Source organism: Hyperolius riggenbachi, unplaced genomic scaffold, assembly GCF_040937935.1.
Source record: "Hyperolius riggenbachi isolate aHypRig1 unplaced genomic scaffold, aHypRig1.pri scaffold_166, whole genome shotgun sequence".
In the NCBI taxonomy this organism is placed as follows: Eukaryota; Metazoa; Chordata; class Amphibia; order Anura; family Hyperoliidae; genus Hyperolius; species Hyperolius riggenbachi.
Window position 1 is genome coordinate 229775 of NW_027152377.1, and position 22880 is coordinate 252654.

The window sequence follows — 22880 nt, forward strand, 5'->3', positions numbered from 1 at the left end:
CTGGCCCTGTACAGTATTATGGTGTGTGGTGTTACTGGGAGGGAGGAGGGTGATGGGAGTGTTAGCTGAGTGAGTTGTGTGCCCCCTCCTACACTGCGCCCTGAGGCTGGAGCCTCTCTGCCTGGCCCTGTACAGTATTATGGTGTGTGATGTTATTGGGAGGGAGGAGAGTGATGGGAGTGATAGCTGAGTGAGCTGTGTGCCCCCTCCTACACTGCACCCTGAGGCTGGAGCCTCTCTGCCTGGCCCTGCACAGTATTATGGTGTGTGATGTTATTGGGAGGGAGGAGGGTGATGGGAGTGATAGCTGAGTGAGCTGTGTGCCCCTCCTACACTGTGCCCTGAGGCTGGAGCCTCTCTGCCTGGCCCTGTACAGTATTATGGTGTGTGATGTTATTGGGAGGAGAGTGATGGGAGTGATAGCTGAGTGAGTTGTGCGCCCCCTCCTACACTGCACCCTGAGGCTGGAGCCTCTCTTCCTGGCCCTGTACAGTATTATGGTGTGTGATGTTATTGGGAGGGAGGAGAGTGATGGGAGTGATAGCTGAGTGAGCTGTGCGCCCCCTCCTACACTGCGCCCTGAGGCTGGAACCTCTCTGCCTTGCCCTGTACAGTATTATGGTGTGTAATGTTATTGGGAGGGAGGAGGGTGATGGGAGTGATAGCTGAGTGAGCTGTGTGCCCCCTCCTACACTGTGCCCTGAGGCTGGAGCCTCTCTGCCTGGCCCTGTACAGTATTATGGTGTGTGATGTTATTGGGAGGGAGGAGGGTGATGAGAGTGATAGCTGAGTGAGCTGTGTGGCCCTCCTACACTGTGCCCTGAGGCTGGAGCCTCTCTGCCTGGCCCTGTACAGCATTACGGTGTGTGATGTTATTGGGAGGGAGGAAAGTGATGGGAGTGTAGCTGAGTTGTGCGCCCCCTCCTACACTGTGCCCTGAGGCTGGAGCCTCTCTGCCTGGCCCTGTACAGTATTATGGTGTGTGATGTTATTGGGAGGGAGGAGGGTGATGGGAATGATAGCTGAATGAGCTGTGTGCCCCTCCTACACTGTGCCCTGAGGCTGGAGCCTCTCTGCCTGGTCCTGTACAGTATTATGGTGTGTGATGTTATTGGGAGGGAGGAGAGTGATGGGAGTGATAGCTGAGCGAGTTGTGTGCCCCTCCTACACTGCGCCCTGAGGCTGGAGCCTTTCTGCCTGGCCCTGTACAGTATTATGGTGTGTGATGTTATTGGGAGGGAGGAGGGTGATGGGAGTGATAGCTGAGTGAGCTGTGTGCCCCCTCCTACACTGCGCCCTGAGGCTGAAGCCTCTCTGCCTGGCCCTGTACAGTATTATGGTGTGTGATGTTATTGGGAGGGAGGAGGGTGATGGGAGTGATAGCTGAGTGAGCTGTGTGCCCCTCTTACACTGCGCCCTGAGGCTGGAGCCTCTCTGCCTGGCCCTGTACAGTATTATGGTGTGTGATGTTATGGGGAGGGAGGAGGGTGATGGGAGTGATAGCTGAGTTGTGTGCCCCTCCTACACTGTGCCCTGAGGCTGGAGCCTCTCTGCCTGGCCCTGTACAGTATTATGGTGTGTGATGTTATGGGGAGGGAGGAGGGTGATGGGAGTGATAGCTGAGTGAGCTGTGTGCCCCCTCCTACACTGCACCCTGAGGCTGGAGCCTCTCTGCCTGGCCCTGTACAGTATTATGGTGTGTGATGTTATTGGGAGGGGGGAGAGTGATGGGAGTGATAGCTGAGTGAGCTGTGTGCCCCTCCTACACTGTGCCCTGAGGCTGGAGCCTCTCTGCCTGGCCCTGTACAGTATTATGGTGTGTGATGTTATTGGGAGGGAGGAGGGTGATGGGAATGATAGCTGAGTGAGCTGTGTGCCCCTCCTACACTGCGCCCTGAGGCTGGAGCCTCTCTGCCTGGTCCTGTACAGTATTATGGTGTGTGATGTTATTGGGAGGGAGGAGGGTGATGGGAGTGATAGCTGAGTGAGCTGTGTGCCCCCTCCTACACTGCACCCTGAGGCTGGAGCCTCTCTTCCTGGCCCTGTACAGTATTATGGTGTGTGATGTTATTGGCAGGGAGGAGAGTGATGGGAGTGATAGCTGAGTGAGCTGTGCGCCCCTGCTACACTGCACCCTGAGGCTGGAGCCTCTCTGTCTGGCCCTGTACAGTATTATGGTGTGTGATGTTATTGGGAGGGAGGGAGGAGGGTGATGGGAGTGATAGCTGAGTGAGCTGTGTGCCCCTCCTACACTGCGCCCTGAGGCTGGAACCTCTCTGCCTGGCCCTGTACAGTATTATGGTGTGTGATGTTATTGGGAGGGAGGAGGGTGATGGGAGTGATAGCTGAGTGAGCTGTGTGCCCCTCCTACACTGCGCCCTGAGGCTGGAACCTCTCTGCCTGGCCCTGCACAGTATTATGGTGTGTGATGTTATTGGGAGGGAGGAGGGTGATGGGAGTGATAGCTGAGTGAGCTGTGTGCCCCCTCCTACACTGTGCCCTGAGGCTGGAGCCTGTCTGCCTGGCCCTGTACAGTATTATGGTGTGTGATGTTATTGGGAGGGAGGAGGGTGATGGGAGTGATAGCTGAGTGAGCTGTGTGCCCCCTCCTACACTGTGCCCTGAGGCTGGAGCCTGTCTGCCTGGCCCTGTACAGTATTATGGTGTGTGATGTTATTGGGAGGGAGGAGGGTGATGGGAGTGATAGCTGAGTGAGCTGTGTGCCCCCTCCTACACTGTGCCCTGAGGCTGGAGCCTCTCTGCCTGGCCCTGTACAGTATTATGGTGTGTGATGTTATTGGGAGGGAGGAGGGTGATGGGAGTAATAGCTGCGTGAGCTGTGTGCCCCTCCTACACTGTGCCCTGAGGCTGGAGCCTCTCTGCCTGGCCCTGTACAGTATTATGGTGTGTGATGTTATTGGGAGGAGAGTGATGGGAGTGATAGCTGAGTGAGTTGTGCGCCCCCTCCTACACTGCACCCTGAGGCTGGAGCCTCTCTTCCTGGCCCTGTACAGTATTATGGTGTGTGATGTTATTGGGAGGGAGGAGAGTGATGGGAGTGATAGCTGAGTGAGCTGTGCGCCCCCTCCTACACTGCGCCCTGAGGCTGGAACCTCTCTGCCTTGCCCTGTACAGTATTATGGTGTGTAATGTTATTGGGAGGGAGGAGGGTGATGGGAGTGATAGCTGAGTGAGCTGTGTGCCCCCTCCTACACTGTGCCCTGAGGCTGGAGCCTCTCTGCCTGGCCCTGTACAGTATTATGGTGTGTGATGTTATTGGGAGGGAGGAGGGTGATGAGAGTGATAGCTGAGTGAGCTGTGTGGCCCTCCTACACTGTGCCCTGAGGCTGGAGCCTCTCTGCCTGGCCCTGTACAGCATTACGGTGTGTGATGTTATTGGGAGGGAGGAAAGTGATGGGAGTGTAGCTGAGTTGTGCGCCCCCTCCTACACTGTGCCCTGAGGCTGGAGCCTCTCTGCCTGGCCCTGTACAGTATTATGGTGTGTGATGTTATTGGGAGGGAGGAGGGTGATGGGAATGATAGCTGAATGAGCTGTGTGCCCCTCCTACACTGTGCCCTGAGGCTGGAGCCTCTCTGCCTGGTCCTGTACAGTATTATGGTGTGTGATGTTATTGGGAGGGAGGAGAGTGATGGGAGTGATAGCTGAGCGAGTTGTGTGCCCCTCCTACACTGCGCCCTGAGGCTGGAGCCTTTCTGCCTGGCCCTGTACAGTATTATGGTGTGTGATGTTATTGGGAGGGAGGAGGGTGATGGGAGTGATAGCTGAGTGAGCTGTGTGCCCCCTCCTACACTGCGCCCTGAGGCTGAAGCCTCTCTGCCTGGCCCTGTACAGTATTATGGTGTGTGATGTTATTGGGAGGGAGGAGGGTGATGGGAGTGATAGCTGAGTGAGCTGTGTGCCCCTCTTACACTGCGCCCTGAGGCTGGAGCCTCTCTGCCTGGCCCTGTACAGTATTATGGTGTGTGATGTTATGGGGAGCAGGGCCGGGCCGAGGCATAGGCTGGAGAGGCTCCAGCCTCAGGGCGCAGTGTAGGAGGGGGCGCACAATTCATTCAGCTGTCATTCCTAATTGTGTTTGAAGTAAAAAGAAATAAGAAAAGGGGATACATGGCAGTGACTGCAAGCCAGATAACTAGATATTAAGGTGTTGGGGAGGTTGGGGGCCCTGTTGCACCTCTTAGTCTAATAGCAATCAGTGTGTGATGGCTGGGGTGGGAGGGATGGGGGGCGCACTTTGGTGTCTCAGCCTTGGGTGCTGGAGGACCTTGTCCCGCCTCTGATGGGGAGGGAGGAGGGTGATGGGAGTGATAGCTGAGTTGTGTGCCCATCCTACACTGTGCCCTGAGGCTGGAGCCTCTCTGCCTGGCCCTGTACAGTATTATGGTGTGTGATGTTATGGGGAGGGAGGAGGGTGATGGGAGTGATAGCTGAGTGAGCTGTGTGCCCCCTCCTACACTGCACCCTGAGGCTGGAGCCTCTCTGCCTGGTCCTGTACAGTATTATGGTGTGTGATGTTATTGGGAGGGGGGAGAGTGATGGGAGTGATAGCTGAGCGAGTTGTGTGCCCCCTCCTACACTGCGCCCTGAGGCTGGAGCCTCTCTGCCTGGCCCTGTATAGTATTATGGTGTGTGATGTTATTGGGAGGGAGGAGGGTGATGGGAGTGATAGCTGAGTGAGCTGTGCGCCCCCTCCTACACTGCGCCCTGAGGCTGGAGCCTTTCTGCCTGGCCCTGTACAGTATTATGGTGTGTGATGTTATTGGGAGGGAGGAGGGTGATGGGAGTGATAGCTGAGTGAGCTGTGCGCCCCCTCCTACACTGTGCCCTGAGGCTGGAGCCTCTCTGCCTGGCCCTGTACAGTATTATGCTGTGTGATGTTATTGGGGGGAGGAGGGTGATGGGAGTGATAGCTGAGTGAGCTGTGTGCCCCCTCCTACACTGCACCCTGAGGCTGGAGCCTCTCTGCCTGGCCCTGTACAGTATTATGGTGTGTGATGTTATTGGGAGGGGGGAGAGTGATGGGAGTGATAGCTGAGTGAGCTGTGTGCCCCCTCCTACACTGCACCCTGAGGCTGGAGCCTCTCTGCCTGGCCCTGTACAGTATTATGGTGTGTGATGTTATTGGGGGGAGGAGGGTGATGGGAGTGATAGCTGAGTGAGCTGTGTCCCCCTCCTACACTGCGCCCTGAGGCTGGAGCCTCTCTGCCTGGCCCTGTACAGTATTATGGTGTGTGATGTTATTGGGAGGGAGGAGGGTGATGGGAGTGATAGATGAGTGAGCTGTGTGCCCTCCTCCTACACTGCGCCCTGAGGCTGGAGCCTCTCTGCCTGGCCCTGTACAGTATTATGGTGTGTGATGTTATTGGGGGGAGGAGGGTGATGGGAGTGATAGCAGAGTGAGCTGTGTGCCCCTGCTACACTGTGCCCTGAGGCTGGAGCCTCTCTGCCTGGCCCTGTACAGTATTATGGTGTGTGATGTTATTGGGAGGGAGGAGGGTGATGGGAGTGAGCTGTGTGCCCCTGCTACACTGTGCCCTGAGGCTGGAGCCTCTCTGCCTGGCCCTGTACAGTATTATGGTGTGTGATGTTATTGGGAGGGAGGAGGGTGATGGGAATGATAGCTGAGTGAGCTGTGTGCCCCTCCTACACTGTGCCCTGAGGCTGGAGCCTCTCTGCCTGGTCCTGTACAGTATTATGGTGTGTGATGTTATTGGGAGGCGGGAGGGTGATGGTAGTGATAGCTGAGTGAGCTGTGTGCCCCTCCTACACTGTGCCCTGAGGCTGGAGCCTCTCTGCCTGGCCCTGTACAGTATTATGGTGTGTGATGTTATTGGGAGGGAGGAAAGTGATGGGAGTGATAGCTGAGTTGTGCGCCCCTGCTACACTGTGCCCTGAGGCTGGAGCCTCTCTGCCTGGCCCTGTACACTATTATGGTGTGTGATGTTATTGGAAGGGAGGAGGGTGATGGGAATGATAGCTGAGTGAGCTGTGTGCCCCTCCTACACTGTGCCCTGAGGCTGGAGCCTCTCTGCCTGGTCCTGTACAGTATTATGGTGTGTGATGTTATTGGGAGGGGGGAGAGTGATGGGAGTGATAGCTGAGCGAGTTGTGTGCCCCCTCCTACACTGCGCCCTGAGGCTGGAGCCTCTCTGCCTGGCCCTGTATAGTATTATGGTGTGTGATGTTATTGGGAGGGAGGAGGGTGATGGGAGTGATAGCTGAGTGAGCTGTGCGCCCCCTCCTACACTGCGCCCTGAGGCTGGAGCCTTTCTGCCTGGCCCTGTACAGTATTATGGTGTGTGATGTTATTGGGAGGGAGGAGGGTGATGGGAGTGATAGCTGAGTGAGCTGTGCGCCCCCTCCTACACTGCGCCCTGAGGCTGGAGCCTCTCTGCCTGGCCCTGTACAGTATTATGGTGTGTGATGTTATTGGGAGGGAGGAGAGTGATGGGAGTGATAGCTGAGTGAGCTGTGTGCCCCCTCCTACACTGCACCCTGAGGCTGGAGCCTCTCTGCCTGGCCCTGTACAGTATTATGGTGTGTGATGTTATTGGGAGGGAGGAGAGTGATGGGAGTGATAGCTGAGTGAGCTGTGTGCCCCCTCCTACACTGCACCCTGAGGCTGGAGCCTCTCTTCCTGGCCCTGTACAGTATTATGGTGTGTGATGTTATTGGGAGGGAGGAGAGTGATGGGAGTGATAGCTGAGTGAGCTGTGTGCCCCCTCCTACACTGCACCCTGAGGCTGGAGCCTCTCTGCCTGGCCCTGTACAGTATTATGGTGTGTGATGTTATTGGGAGGGAGGAGAGTGATGGGAGTGATAGCTGAGTGAGCTGTGTGCCCCCTCCTACACTGCACCCTGAGGCTGGAGCCTCTCTGCCTGGTCCTGTACAGTATTATGGTGTGTGATGTTATTGGGAGGGGGGAGAGTGATGGGAGTGATAGCTGAGCGAGTTGTGTGCCCCCTCCTACACTGCGCCCTGAGGCTGGAGCCTCTCTGCCTGGCCCTGTATAGTATTATGGTGTGTGATGTTATTGGGAGGGAGGAGGGTGATGGGAGTGATAGCTGAGTGAGCTGTGCGCCCCCTCCTACACTGCGCCCTGAGGCTGGAGCCTTTCTGCCTGGCCCTGTACAGTATTATGGTGTGTGATGTTATTGGGAGGGAGGAGGGTGATGGGAGTGATAGCTGAGTGAGCTGTGCGCCCCCTCCTACACTGCGCCCTGAGGCTGGAGCCTCTCTGCCTGGCCCTGTACAGTATTATGGTGTGTGATGTTATTGGGAGGGAGGAGAGTGATGGGAGTGATAGCTGTGTGAGCTGTGTGCCCCCTCCTACACTGCACCCTGAGGCTGGAGCCTCTCTGCCTGGCCCTGTACAGTATTATGGTGTGTGATGTTATTGGGAGGGAGGAGAGTGATGGGAGTGATAGCTGAGTGAGCTGTGTGCCCCCTCCTACACTGCACCCTGAGGCTGGAGCCTCTCTTCCTGGCCCTGTACAGTATTATGGTGTGTGATGTTATTGGGAGGGAGGAGAGTGATGGGAGTGATAGCTGAGTGAGCTGTGTGCCCCCTCCTACACTGCACCCTGAGGCTGGAGCCTCTCTTCCTGGCCCTGTACAGTATTATGGTGTGTGATGTTATTGGCAGGGAGGAGAGTGATGGGAGTGATAGCTGAGTGAGCTGTGCGCCCCTGCTACACTGCACCCTGAGGCTGGAGCCTTTCTGCCTGGCCCTGTACAGTATTATGGTGTGTGATGTTATTGGGAGGGAGGAGGGTGATGGGAGTGATAGCTGAGTGAGCTGTGTGCCCCCTCCTACACTGCGCCCTGAGGCTGAAGCCTCTCTGCCTGGCCCTGTACAGTATTATGGTGTGTGATGTTATTGGGAGGGAGGAGGGTGATGGGAGTGATAGCTGAGTGAGCTGTGTGCCCCTCTTACACTGCGCCCTGAGGCTGGAGCCTCTCTGCCTGGCCCTGTACAGTATTATGGTGTGTGATGTTATGGGGAGCAGGGCCGGGCCGAGGCATAGGCTGGAGAGGCTCCAGCCTCAGGGCGCAGTGTAGGAGGGGGCGCACAATTCATTCAGCTGTCATTCCTAATTGTGTTTGAAGTAAAAAGAAATAAGAAAAGGGGATACATGGCAGTGACTGCAAGCCAGATAACTAGATATTAAGGTGTTGGGGAGGTTGGGGGCCCTGTTGCACCTCTTAGTCTAATAGCAATCAGTGTGTGATGGCTGGGGTGGGAGGGATGGGGGGCGCACTTTGGTGTCTCAGCCTTGGGTGCTGGAGGACCTTGTCCCGCCTCTGATGGGGAGGGAGGAGGGTGATGGGAGTGATAGCTGAGTTGTGTGCCCCTCCTACACTGTGCCCTGAGGCTGGAGCCTCTCTGCCTGGCCCTGTACAGTATTATGGTGTGTGATGTTATGGGGAGGGAGGAGGGTGATGGGAGTGATAGCTGAGTGAGCTGTGTGCCCCCTCCTACACTGCACCCTGAGGCTGGAGCCTCTCTGCCTGGCCCTGTACAGTATTATGGTGTGTGATGTTATTGGGAGGGGGGAGAGTGATGGGAGTGATAGCTGAGTGAGCTGTGTGCCCCTCCTACACTGTGCCCTGAGGCTGGAGCCTCTCTGCCTGGCCCTGTACAGTATTATGGTGTGTGATGTTATTGGGAGGGAGGAGGGTGATGGGAATGATAGCTGAGTGAGCTGTGTGCCCCTCCTACACTGCGCCCTGAGGCTGGAGCCTCTCTGCCTGGTCCTGTACAGTATTATGGTGTGTGATGTTATTGGGAGGGAGGAGGGTGATGGGAGTGATAGCTGAGTGAGCTGTGTGCCCCCTCCTACACTGCACCCTGAGGCTGGAGCCTCTCTTCCTGGCCCTGTACAGTATTATGGTGTGTGATGTTATTGGCAGGGAGGAGAGTGATGGGAGTGATAGCTGAGTGAGCTGTGTGCCCCTCCTACACTGCACCCTGAGGCTGGAGCCTCTCTTCCTGGCCCTGTACAGTATTATGGTGTGTGATGTTATTGGGAGGGAGGGAGGAGGGTGATGGGAGTGATAGCTGAGTGAGCTGTGTGCCCCCTCCTACACTGAGCCCTGAGGCTGGAGCCTCTCTGCCTGGTCCTGTACAGTATTATGGTGTGTGATGTTATTGGGAGGGAGGAGGGTGATGGGAGTGATAGCTGAGTGAGCTGTGCGCCCCTGCTACACTGCACCCTGAGGCTGGAGCCTCTCTGTCTGGCCCTGTACAGTATTATGGTGTGTGATGTTATTGGGAGGGAGGGAGGAGGGTGATGGGAGTGATAGCTGAGTGAGCTGTGTGCCCCTCCTACACTGCGCCCTGAGGCTGGAACCTCTCTGCCTGGCCCTGTACAGTATTATGGTGTGTGATGTTATTGGGAGGGAGGAGGGTGATGGGAGTGATAGCTGAGTGAGCTGTGTGCCCCTCCTACACTGCGCCCTGAGGCTGGAACCTCTCTGCCTGGCCCTGTACAGTATTATGGTGTGTGATGTTATTGGGAGGGAGGAGGGTGATGGGAGTGATAGCTGAGTGAGCTGTGTGCCCCCTCCTACACTGTGCCCTGAGGCTGGAGCCTGTCTGCCTGGCCCTGTACAGTATTATGGTGTGTGATGTTATTGGGAGGGAGGAGGGTGATGGGAGTGATAGCTGAGTGAGCTGTGTGCCCCCTCCTACACTGTGCCCTGAGGCTGGAGCCTGTCTGCCTGGCCCTGTACAGTATTATGGTGTGTGATGTTATTGGGAGGGAGGAGGGTGATGGGAGTGATAGCTGAGTGAGCTGTGTGCCCCCTCCTACACTGTGCCCTGAGGCTGGAGCCTCTCTGCCTGGCCCTGTACAGTATTATGGTGTGTGATGTTATTGGGAGGGAGGAGGGTGATGGGAGTGATAGCTGAGTGAGCTGTGTGGCCCTCCTACACTGCGCCCTGAGGCTGGAGCCTCTCTGCCTGGCCCTGTACAGTATTATGGTGTGTGATGTTATTGGGAAGGAGGAGGGTGATGGGAGTGATAGCTGAGTGAGCTGTGTGCCCCCTCCTACACTGTGCCCTGAGGCTGGAGCCTCTCTGCCTGGCCCTGTACAGTATTATGGTGTGTGATGTTATTGGGGGGAGGAGGGTGATGGGAGTGATAGCTGAGTGAGTTGTGCGCCCCCTCCTACACTGCGCCCTGAGGCTGGAGCCTCTCTGCCTGGTCCTGTACAGTATTATGGTGTGTGATGTTATTGGGAGGGAGGAGGGTGATGGGAGTGATAGCTGAGTGAGTTGTGTGCCCCCTCCTACACTGCGCCCTGAGGCTGGAGCCTCTCTGCCTGGCCCTGTACAGTATTATGGTGTGTGATGTTATTGGGAGGGAGGAGGGTGATGGGAGTGATAGCTGAGTGAGCTGTGTGCCCCCTCCTACACTGCGCCCTGAGGCTGGAGCCTCTCTGCCTGGCCCTGCACAGTATTATGGTGTGTGATGTTATTGGGAGGGAGGAGAGTGATGGGAGTGATAGCTGAGTGAGCTGTGTGCCTCTCCTACACTGCACCCTGAGGCTGGAGCCTCTCTGCCTGGCCCTGTACAGTATTATGGTGTGTGATGTTATTGGGAGAGAGGAGGGTGATGGGAGTGATAGCTGAGTGAGTTGTGTGCCCTCCTCCTACACTGCGCCCTGAGGCTGGAGCCTCTCTCGCCTCTTCCTGGCCCTGTACAGTATTATGGTGTGTGATGTTATTGGGAGGGGGGAGGAGGGTGATGGGAGTGATAGCTGAGTGAGCTGTGTGCCCCTCCTACACTGCGCCCTGAGGCTGGAGCCTCTCTGCCTGGCCCTGTACAGTATTATGGTGTGTGATGTTATTGGGGGGAGGAGGGTGATGGGAGTGATAGCAGAGTGAGCTGTGTGCCCCTGCTACACTGTGCCCTGAGGCTGGAGCCTCTCTGCCTGGTCCTGTACAGTATTATGGTGTGTGATGTTAGTGGGAGGGAGGAGGGTGATGGAAGTGATAGCAGAGTGAGCTGTGTGCCCCTGCTACACTGTGCCCTGAGGCTGGAGCCTCTCTGCCTCGCCCTGTACAGTATTATGGTGTGTGATGTTATTGGGGGGAGGAGGGTGATGGGAGTGATAGCAGAGTGAGCTGTGTGCCCCTGCTACACTGTGCCCTGAGGCTGGAGCCTCTCTGCCTGGCCCTGTACAGTATTATGGCGTGTGATGTTATTGGGAGGGGGGAGAGTGATGGGAGTGATAGCTGAGTGAGCTGTGTGCCCCCTCCTACACTGCGCCCTGAGGCTGGAGCCTCTCTGCCTGGTCCTGTACAGTATTATGGTGTGTGATGTTATTGGGGGGAGGAGGGTGATGGGAGTGATAGCTGAGTGAGCTGTGTCCCCCCTCCTACACTGCGCCCTGAGGCTGGAGCCTCTCTGCCTGGCCCTGTACAGTATTATGGTGTGTGATGTTATTGGGAGGGAGGAGGGTGATGGAAGTGATAGATGAGTGAGCTGTGTGCCCTCCTCCTACACTGCGCCCTGAGGCTGGAGCCTCTCTGCCTGGCCCTGTACAGTATTATGGTGTGTGATGTTATTGGGGGGAGGAGGGTGATGGGAGTGATAGCAGAGTGAGCTGTGTGCCCCTGCTACACTGTGCCCTGAGGCTGGAGCCTCTCTGCCTGGCCCTGTACAGTATTATGGTGTGTGATGTTATTGGGAGGGAGGAGGGTGATGGGAGTGAGCTGTGTGCCCCTGCTACACTGTGCCCTGAGGCTGGAGCCTCTCTGCCTGGCCCTGTACAGTATTATGGTGTGTGATGTTATTGGGAGGGAGGAGGGTGATGGGAATGATAGCTGAGTGAGCTGTGTGCCCCTCCTACACTGTGCCCTGAGGCTGGAGCCTCTCTGCCTGGTCCTGTACAGTATTATGGTGTGTGATGTTATTGGGAGGCGGGAGGGTGATGGTAGTGATAGCTGAGTGAGCTGTGTGCCCCTCCTACACTGTGCCCTGAGGCTGGAGCCTCTCTGCCTGGCCCTGTACAGTATTATGGTGTGTGATGTTATTGGGAGGGAGGAAAGTGATGGGAGTGATAGCTGAGTAGTGCGCCCCTGCTACACTGTGCCCTGAGGCTGGAGCCTCTCTGCCTGGCCCTGTACACTATTATGGTGTGTGATGTTATTGGAAGGGAGGAGGGTGATGGGAATGATAGCTGAGTGAGCTGTGTGCCCCTCCTACACTGTGCCCTGAGGCTGGAGCCTCTCTGCCTGGTCCTGTACAGTATTATGGTGTGTGATGTTATTGGGAGGGGGGAGAGTGATGGGAGTGATAGCTGAGCGAGTTGTGTGCCCCCTCCTACACTGCGCCCTGAGGCTGGAGCCTCTCTGCCTGGCCCTGTATAGTATTATGGTGTGTGATGTTATTGGGAGGGAGGAGGGTGATGGGAGTGATAGCTGAGTGAGCTGTGCGCCCCCTCCTACACTGCGCCCTGAGGCTGGAGCCTTTCTGCCTGGCCCTGTACAGTATTATGGTGTGTGATGTTATTGGGAGGGAGGAGGGTGATGGGAGTGATAGCTGAGTGAGCTGTGCGCCCCCTCCTACACTGCGCCCTGAGGCTGGAGCCTCTCTGCCTGGCCCTGTACAGTATTATGGTGTGTGATGTTATTGGGAGGGAGGAGAGTGATGGGAGTGATAGCTGAGTGAGCTGTGTGCCCCCTCCTACACTGCACCCTGAGGCTGGAGCCTCTCTGCCTGGCCCTGTACAGTATTATGGTGTGTGATGTTATTGGGAGGGAGGAGAGTGATGGGAGTGATAGCTGAGTGAGCTGTGTGCCCCCTCCTACACTGCACCCTGAGGCTGGAGCCTCTCTTCCTGGCCCTGTACAGTATTATGGTGTGTGATGTTATTGGGAGGGAGGAGAGTGATGGGAGTGATAGCTGAGTGAGCTGTGTGCCCCCTCCTACACTGCACCCTGAGGCTGGAGCCTCTCTGCCTGGCCCTGTACAGTATTATGGTGTGTGATGTTATTGGGAGGGAGGAGAGTGATGGGAGTGATAGCTGAGTGAGCTGTGTGCCCCCTCCTACACTGCACCCTGAGGCTGGAGCCTCTCTGCCTGGTCCTGTACAGTATTATGGTGTGTGATGTTATTGGGAGGGGGGAGAGTGATGGGAGTGATAGCTGAGCGAGTTGTGTGCCCCCTCCTACACTGCGCCCTGAGGCTGGAGCCTCTTTGCCTGGCCCTGTATAGTATTATGGTGTGTGATGTTATTGGGAGGGAGGAGGGTGATGGGAGTGATAGCTGAGTGAGCTGTGCGCCCCCTCCTACACTGCGCCCTGAGGCTGGAGCCTTTCTGCCTGGCCCTGTACAGTATTATGGTGTGTGATGTTATTGGGAGGGAGGAGGGTGATGGGAGTGATAGCTGAGTGAGCTGTGTGCCCCCTCCTACACTGCGCCCTGAGGCTGGAGCCTCTCTGCCTGGCCCTGTACAGTATTATGGTGTGTGATGTTATTGGGAGGGAGGAGAGTGATGGGAGTGATAGCTGAGTGAGCTGTGTGCCCCCTCCTACACTGCACCCTGAGGCTGGAGCCTCTCTGCCTGGCCCTGTACAGTATTATGGTGTGTGATGTTATTGGGAGGGAGGAGAGTGATTGGAGTGATAGCTGAGTGAGCTGTGTGCCCCCTCCTACACTGCACCCTGAGGCTGGAGCCTCTCTTCCTGGCCCTGTACAGTATTATGGTGTGTGATGTTATTGGGAGGGAGGAGAGTGATGGGAGTGATAGCTGAGTGAGCTGTGTGCCCCCTCCTACACTGCACCCTGAGGCTGGAGCCTCTCTTCCTGGCCCTGTACAGTATTATGGTGTGTGATGTTATTGGCAGGGAGGAGAGTGATGGGAGTGATAGCTGAGTGAGCTGTGCGCCCCTGCTACACTGCACCCTGAGGCTGGAGCCTCTCTGTCTGGCCCTGTACAGTATTATGGTGTGTGATGTTATTGGGAGGGAGGGAGGAGGGTGATGGGAGTGATAGCTGAGTGAGCTGTGTGCCCCTCCTACACTGCGCCCTGAGGCTGGAACCTCTCTGCCTGGCCCTGTACAGTATTATGGTGTGTGATGTTATTGGGAGGGAGGAGGGTGATGGGAGTGATAGCTGAGTGAGCTGTGTGCCCCTCCTACACTGCGCCCTGAGGCTGGAACCTCTCTGCCTGGCCCTGTACAGTATTATGGTGTGTGATGTTATTGGGAGGGAGGAGGGTGATGGGAGTGATAGCTGAGTGAGCTGTGTGCCCCCTCCTACACTGTGCCCTGAGGCTGGAGCCTGTCTGCCTGGCCCTGTACAGTATTATGGTGTGTGATGTTATTGGGAGGGAGGAGGGTGATGGGAGTGATAGCTGAGTGAGCTGTGTGCCCCCTCCTACACTGTGCCCTGAGGCTGGAGCCTGTCTGCCTGGCCCTGTACAGTATTATGGTGTGTGATGTTATTGGGAGGGAGGAGGGTGATGGGAGTGATAGCTGAGTGAGCTGTGTGCCCCCTCCTACACTGTGCCCTGAGGCTGGAGCCTCTCTGCCTGGCCCTGTACAGTATTATGGTGTGTGATGTTATTGGGAGGGAGGAGGGTGATGGGAGTGATAGCTGAGTGAGCTGTGTGGCCCTCCTACACTGCGCCCTGAGGCTGGAGCCTCTCTGCCTGGCCCTGTACAGTATTATGGTGTGTGATGTTATTGGGAAGGAGGAGGGTGATGGGAGTGATAGCTGAGTGAGCTGTGTGCCCCCTCCTACACTGTGCCCTGAGGCTGGAGCCTCTCTGCCTGGCCCTGTACAGTATTATGGTGTGTGATGTTATTGGGGGGAGGAGGGTGATGGGAGTGATAGCTGAGTGAGTTGTGCGCCCCCTCCTACACTGCGCCCTGAGGCTGGAGCCTCTCTGCCTGGCCCTGTACAGTATTATGGTGTGTGATGTTATTGGGAAGGAGGAGGGTGATGGGAGTGATAGCTGAGTGAGCTGTGTGCCCCCTCCTACACTGTGCCCTGAGGCTGAAGCCTCTCTGCCTGGTCCTGTACAGTATTATGGTGTGTGATGTTATTGGGAGGGGGGAGAGTGATGGGAGTGATAGCTGAGTGAGCTGTGTGCCCCCTCCTACACTGCGCCCTGAGGCTGGAGCCTCTCTGCCTGGTCCTGTACAGTATTATGGTGTGTGATGTTATTGGGAGGGAGGAGGGTGATGGGAGTGATAGCTGAGTGAGTTGTGTGCCCCCTCCTACACTGCGCCCTGAGGCTGGAGCCTCTCTGCCTGGCCCTGTACAGTATTATGGTGTGTGATGTTATTGGGAGGGAGGAGGGTGATGGGAGTGATAGCTGAGTGAGCTGTGTGCCCCCTCCTACACTGCGCCCTGAGGCTGGAGCCTCTCTGCCTGGCCCTGCACAGTATTATGGTGTGTGATGTTATTGGGAGGGAGGAGAGTGATGGGAGTGATAGCTGAGTGAGCTGTGTGCCTCTCCTACACTGCACCCTGAGGCTGGAGCCTCTCTGCCTGGCCCTGTACAGTATTATGGTGTGTGATGTTATTGGGAGAGAGGAGGGTGATGGGAGTGATAGCTGAGTGAGTTGTGTGCCCTCCTCCTACACTGCGCCCTGAGGCTGGAGCCTCTCTCGCCTCTTCCTGGCCCTGTACAGTATTATGGTGTGTGATGTTATTGGGAGGGGGGAGGAGGGTGATGGGAGTGATAGCTGAGTGAGCTGTGTGCCCCTCCTACACTGCGCCCTGAGGCTGGAGCCTCTCTGCCTGGCCCTGTACAGTATTATGGTGTGTGATGTTATTGGGGGGAGGAGGGTGATGGGAGTGATAGCAGAGTGAGCTGTGTGCCCCTGCTACACTGTGCCCTGAGGCTGGAGCCTCTCTGCCTGGTCCTGTACAGTATTATGGTGTGTGATGTTATTGGGAGGGAGGAGGGTGATGGAAGTGATAGCAGAGTGAGCTGTGTGCCCCTGCTACACTGTGCCCTGAGGCTGGAGCCTCTCTGCCTCGCCCTGTACAGTATTATGGTGTGTGATGTTATTGGGGGGAGGAGGGTGATGGGAGTGATAGCAGAGTGAGCTGTGTGCCCCTGCTACACTGTGCCCTGAGGCTGGAGCCTCTCTGCCTGGCCCTGTACAGTATTATGGCGTGTGATGTTATTGGGAGGGGGGAGAGTGATGGGAGTGATAGCTGAGTGAGCTGTGTGCCCCCTCCTACACTGCGCCCTGAGGCTGGAGCCTCTCTGCCTGGTCCTGTACAGTATTATGGTGTGTGATGTTATTGGGGGGAGGAGGGTGATGGGAGTGATAGCTGAGTGAGCTGTGTCCCCCTCCTACACTGCGCCCTGAGGCTGGAGCCTCTCTGCCTGGCCCTGTACAGTATTATGGTGTGTGATGTTATTGGGAGGGAGGAGGGTGATGGAAGTGATAGATGAGTGAGCTGTGTGCCCTCCTCCTACACTGCGCCCTGAGGCTGGAGCCTCTCTGCCTGGCCCTGTACAGTATTATGGTGTGTGATGTTATTGGGGGGAGGAGGGTGATGGGAGTGATAGCAGAGTGAGCTGTGTGCCCCTGCTACACTGTGCCCTGAGGCTGGAGCCTCTCTGCCTGGCCCTGTACAGTATTATGGTGTGTGATGTTATTGGGAGGGAGGAGGGTGATGGGAGTGAGCTGTGTGCCCCTGCTACACTGTGCCCTGAGGCTGGAGCCTCTCTGCCTGGCCCTGTACAGTATTATGGTGTGTGATGTTATTGGGAGGGAGGAGGGTGATGGGAATGATAGCTGAGTGAGCTGTGTGCCCCTCCTACACTGTGCCCTGAGGCTGGAGCCTCTCTGCCTGGTCCTGTACAGTATTATGGTGTGTGATGTTATTGGGAGGCGGGAGGGTGATGGTAGTGATAGCTGAGTGAGCTGTGTGCCCCTCCTACACTGTGCCCTGAGGCTGGAGCCTCTCTGCCTGGCCCTGTACAGTATTATGGTGTGTGATGTTATTGGGAGGGAGGAAAGTGATGGGAGTGATAGCTGAGTTGTGCGCCCCTGCTACACTGTGCCCTGAGGCTGGAGCCTCTCTGCCTGGCCCTGTACACTATTATGGTGTGTGATGTTATTGGAAGGGAGGAGGGTGATGGGAATGATAGCTGAGTGAGCTGTGTGCCCCTCCTACACTGTGCCCTGAGGCTGGAGCCTCTCTGCCTGGTCCTGTACAGTATTATGGTGTGTGATGTTATTGGGAGGGGGGAGAGTGATAGCTGAGCGAGTTGTGTGCCCCCTCCTACACTGCGCCCTGAGGCTGGAGCCTCTCTGCCTGGCCCTGTATAGTATTATGGTGTGTGATGTTATTGGGAGGGAGGAGGGTGATGGGAGTGATAGCTGAGTGAGCTGTGCGCCCCCTCCTACACTGCGCCCTGAGGCTGGAGCCTTTCTGCCTGGCCCTGTACAGTATTATGGTGTGTGATGTTATTGGGAGGGAGGAGGGTGATGGGAGTGATAGCTGAGTGAGCTGTGCGCCCCCTCCTACACTGCGCCCTGAGGCTGGAGCCTCTCTGCCTGGCCCTGTACAGTATTATGGTGTGTGATGTTATTGGGAGGGAGAAGAGTGATGGGAGTGATAGCTGAGTGAGCTGTGTGCCCCCTCCTACACTGCACCCTGAGGCTGGAGCCTCTCTGCCTGGCCCTGTACAGTATTATGGTGTGTGATGTTATTGGGAGGGAGGAGAGTGATGGGAGTGATAGCTGAGTGAGCTGTGTGCCCCCTCCTACACTGCACCCTGAGGCTGGAGCCTCTCTTCCTGGCCCTGTACAGTATTATGGTGTGTGATGTTATTGGGAGGGAGGAGAGTGATGGGAGTGATAGCTGAGTGAGCTGTGCGCCCCCTCCTACACTGCGCCCTGAGGCTGGAACCTCTCTGCCTGGCCCTGTACAGTATTATGGTGTGTGATGTTATGGGGAGGGAGGAGGGTGATGGGAGTGATAGCTGAGTGAGCTGTGTGCCCCTCCTACACTGTGCCCTGAGGCTGGAGCCTCTCTGCCTGGTCCTGTACAGTATTATGGTGTGTGATGTTATTGGGAGGGAGGAGGGTGATGGGAGTGATAGCTGAGTGAGCTGTGTGCCCCCTCCTACACTGCGCCCTGAGGCTGGAGCCTCTCTGCCTGGCCCTGTACAGTATTATGGTGTGTGATGTTATGGGGAGGGAGGAGGGTGATGGGAGTGATAGCTGAGTGAGCTGTGTGCCCCTCCTACACTGTGCCCTGAGGCTGGAGCCTCTCTGCCTGGCCCTGTATAGTATTATGGTGTGTGATGTTATTGGGAGGGAGGAGGGTGATGGGAGTGATCTGTGTGCCCCCTCCTACACTGCGCCCTGAGGATGGAGCCTCTCTGCCTGGCCCTGTACAGTATTATGGTGTGTGATGTTATTGGGAGGGAGGAGGGTGATGGGAGTGATAGCTGAGTGAGCTGTGTGCCCCCTCCTACACTGTGCCCTGAGGCTGGAGCCTCTCTGCCTGGCCCTGTACAGTATTATGGTGTGTAATGTTATTGGGAGGGAGGAGAGTGATGGGAGTGATAGCTGAGTGAACTGTGCGGCCCCCTCCTACACTGTGCCCTGAGGCTGGAGCCTCTCTGCCTGGCCCTGTACAGTATTATGGTGTGTGATGTTATTGGGAGGGGCGAGAGTGATGGGAGTGATAGCTGAGTGAGCTGTGTGCCCCTCCTACACTGTGCCCTGAGGCTGGAGCCTCTCTGCCTGGCCCTGTACAGTATTATGGTGTGTGATGTTATTGGGAGGGAGGAGGGTGATGGGAGTGATAGCTGAGTGAGCTGTGTGCCCCTCCTACACTGTGCCCTGAGGCTGGAGCCTCTCTGCCGGGCCCTGTACAGTATTATGGTGTGTGATGTTATTGGGAGGGGCGAGAGTGATGGGAGTGATAGCTGAGTGAGCTGTGTGCCCCTCCTACACTGTGCCCTGAGGCTGGAGCCTCTCTGCCTGGCCCTGTACAGTATTATGGTGTGTGATGTTATTGGGAGGGAGGAGGGTGATGGGAGTGATAGCTGAGTGAGCTGTGTGCCCCTCCTACACTGCGCCCTGAGGCTGGAGCCTCTCTGCCTGGCCCTGTACAGTATTATGGTGTGTGATGTTATTGGGAGGGGGGAGAGTGATGGGAGTGATAGCTGAGTTGTGCACCCCTCTCACACTGCGCCCTAATGAAAGCCTATGGGGGATTTTGGCACATTTGCATCCCTATAAGGGGTTGTAGGAACCCCAAATTTGGAGTGGATGAAGGTTGTCATGCCCTCTACCTACCTACCAAATATCAACAGCCTGGCATGTTCCTAACATAAAAGGGCTTTAACCTGAACTTGCAATTTTCGGGGTGCATTATCCCCAGTTCTGGGGGTGCTAGTAACCCCAAATTTGAAATGAATGTAGGTCAATATAGCCTCTACATATGTACCAAGTTTCAGGAGCTTGGCTGGTTCCTAACAGAAATGGCACTAACCCTTCCCCATAGACTTATATTGAGTGGGACGTTGGGACATTTTCTTCGTTTTCCCTGTAACCCTAACCCCCTACCTTACGTGACCGCATGCAGTATTATATACTAGTCCGTGCACCTGTTCACGGTACCTGTGTGTGTGTGACAGCTGCACATTTGTAATACCAATCCCTGCATACCTGTTCACTGCACCTGTGTGACCGCACGCTGTTTAGTATACCAGTCCGTGCATACCTGTTAACTGCACCTGTGTGACAGCTGCACATTGTATTGTAATACCAGTCACTGCATACCTTTCACTGCACCTTTGTGACTGCACATTGTATTTGTGAAGTCAGTGCATACCTTTAACTTCATCCCCCCCGATATGGACAAAACAGACAGAGGCAGAGCCAGAGGCAGGCCACCTGGCAGGTCTGTTCAAGGTCATGCTGACGTGATTTTGTGTGGCCCTAGACCAAAGTACAGTGCTCAGAAGAAGGCATGTCCCATCAACTCCCAAGATTGTCAGGACATTGTTGGATATTTAACACAGAACACCTCATCTTCTGCAGCCACCAGCGCTACTACAAGCACCACATCCGCTGCATTTGACACTTCACTGGAGTTATTTGGTGGGGAATTCACTGATTCACAGCCATTATTGTTACAACAAGATGAAGGCCCTAAGCAAGTTACACCACCTCAAATGTCTGAGTTAGGTGGCACTATGGATGTAAGGTGTGAGGAGGAGGATGATGAAGTACCTGCTGTTGGTGCAGTTTTGGAGGTGTCTGATACAAGTGAAGCTGGGGAGGATGATTATGATGATACTGTCATGGATGTCACGTATGTTCCCAATAGAGGAGATGAACAGGGGGACAGTTCAGAGGGGGAGTCAGAGAGGAGTAGGAGGAGACGAGTTGCTGAAAGAAGCAGGGGGAGCTCGTCATCAGAAACAGCTGGTGGCTGTGTCCGGCGCCATGTATCACCACTTATGGACAGCCAGTCAACATGCCCTTCAACGTCAACTGCTGACGCCACCATAGTGTCATCACCCCAGGGCTCAGCGGTGTGGAAATTTTTTGTGTGTCTGCCTCAGATCAGAGCAATGCCATCTGTTCTCTCTGCCTCCAAAAAATGAGCCGTGGAAAGGCCAACACCCACGTCGGGACAACTGCCTTACAAAGGGACATGCAGAAAAGGCACAAACTGTAATGGGAAGACCACCAGAGGAAATGCAGCACACAAAAGCAAACCTACCCTCCTTCTCCTCTTCCTCCTTCAGGTCCATCATATTCAGCCGCTTTCTCCCTTGCACCTTCACAATCACAGCCAACCTCCTCCACTCCGCCTCTCACCTTGAGTGGTTCCTGCTCCTCTGCCCACAGCAGCATCCAGGTGTCCGTGAGGGAAATCTTTGAGCAGAATAAGCAAATCTGTGCCACTCACCCCCTTGCCCGGCGTCTGACAGCTGGCGTGGCGGAACTGTTAGCCCGCCAGCTGTTACCATACCAGCTGGTGGACTCTGAGGCCTTCCGAAGATGTGTGGCCATTGGGATACCGCAGTGGAAGATACCAGGCCGCAATTATTTCTCAAAAAAGGCGCTACCCAAACTGTACCGTGAAGTAGAAAGGCAAGTGGTGTCATCTCTGGCACACAGCGTTGGTTCAAGGGTCCATCTGACCACGGATGCCTGGTCTGCCAAGCACGGTCAGGGCAGGTACATTACTTACACAGCTGATTGGGTCAACCTGGTGACCGATGGCAAGCAGGGAGTACGTGGATGTGCAGCGGACCTACTTGTGAAACCTCCACGGCTTACAGGCAGGCCTGCTGCCACCTCCTCTCCTTCTGCTACATCCTCTTCGCTGTCGTCATCCTCTTCCTCCTTGGCTGAGTGGCAGTTCAACTCTACTGGTGCTGCCATCTCCTCTCCAGCTACACAGCCCCAGCTCCCCAGGGCCTATGCTGCATGCCAGGTACGATGGTGTCACGCCATCTTAGACATGTCTTGCCTCAAAGCAGAGAGTCACACTGGAGCAGCTCTCCTGGCTGCTCTGAACAAACAGGTGGATCAGTGGCTGACCCCACACCAGCTGGAGATCGGCAACGTGGTGTGTGACAACGGCAGCATTCTCATTTCGGTTTTGAATTTGGGAAAGTTGACCCTGTGTGGCACATGTACCCTGTGTGGCACATGTGCTCAATCTCGTAATCCAAAGATTTGTAAGTACCCAGGCTTACAGGACATCCTGAAGCAGTCCAGGAAGTTGTGTGGGCATTTCAGGCGTTCTTACATGGCCATGGCATGCTTGGCCGATATTCAGCGGAGAAACAACTTGCCGGTGAGGTGCTTGATTTGCGATAGCCCGACTCGCTGGAATTCGACCCTCCTGATGTTCAACCGCCTGCTACAACAGGAGACAGCTGTCACCCAGTATCTCTACAACTACAGTAGAAGGACAAGCTCTGGGGAGATGGGGATGATCTGGCCGAAGTACTGGACACTCAAGCGAAAGGTCTGCAGGCTCATGCGGCCGTTTGAGGAGGTGACAAACATGGTGAGTCACAACGGCTTGATTCCGTATGCTTTCTTCCTGGAGCGTGCCGTGCGTAGAGTGGTGGATCAAGCTGTGGAGGAGCGGGAACAGGAACAGTTAAAGGAGAAAGAGTTGTGGGATCAATTCTCAACAGAACCAGATGTTTCCTAAACACCTGCGGCAGCACAGTAGGGGGAGGTGGAGGAGGAAGAGTCGTGTGGGGAAGAGGAGTCAGATGATTAGGAAGGTGTTTTTTTGGAGGAGGAGGCGGAAAAACAACCACAGCAGGCGTCGCAGGGGGCTGGTGCTGCTTAACGTTCCCGTGGTATTGTTCTTGGCTTGGGGGAGGAGGAGAACTTACCTGACATAACTAAGGAACAGCAAGAGGAGATGGAGAGTACATCTGGATCCACATTTGTGCAGATGGCCTCTTTCATGCTGTCCAGCCTGTTGAGGGACCCCGTATAAAAAAACTCAAGGGGAATGACAATTACTGGGTGGCCACGCTACTGGACCCTCGGTATAGGCACAAAGTGGCGGAGATGTTACCAACTCACCTAAAGGCAGAAAGGATTCAGCACTTGCAGAACAAGCTGGCAACTATGCTTTACAGTGCGTTTAAGGGTGATGTCACAGCACAACGGAATAAAGGTGCCACTGCCAGTAATCTTCCTCCTCCTGCCATGTCCACGCAAGCAAGGACAGGACACTCTAGCGATCTCATGGTGATAGCAAACATGCGGACATTCTTTACTCCGTCTCGCCTTAGCCCTTCCAGATCCACCCTCCACCAACGCCTCGACCGGCAGGTAGCCGACTATCTGGCCTTAAGTGTGGATGTAGACAC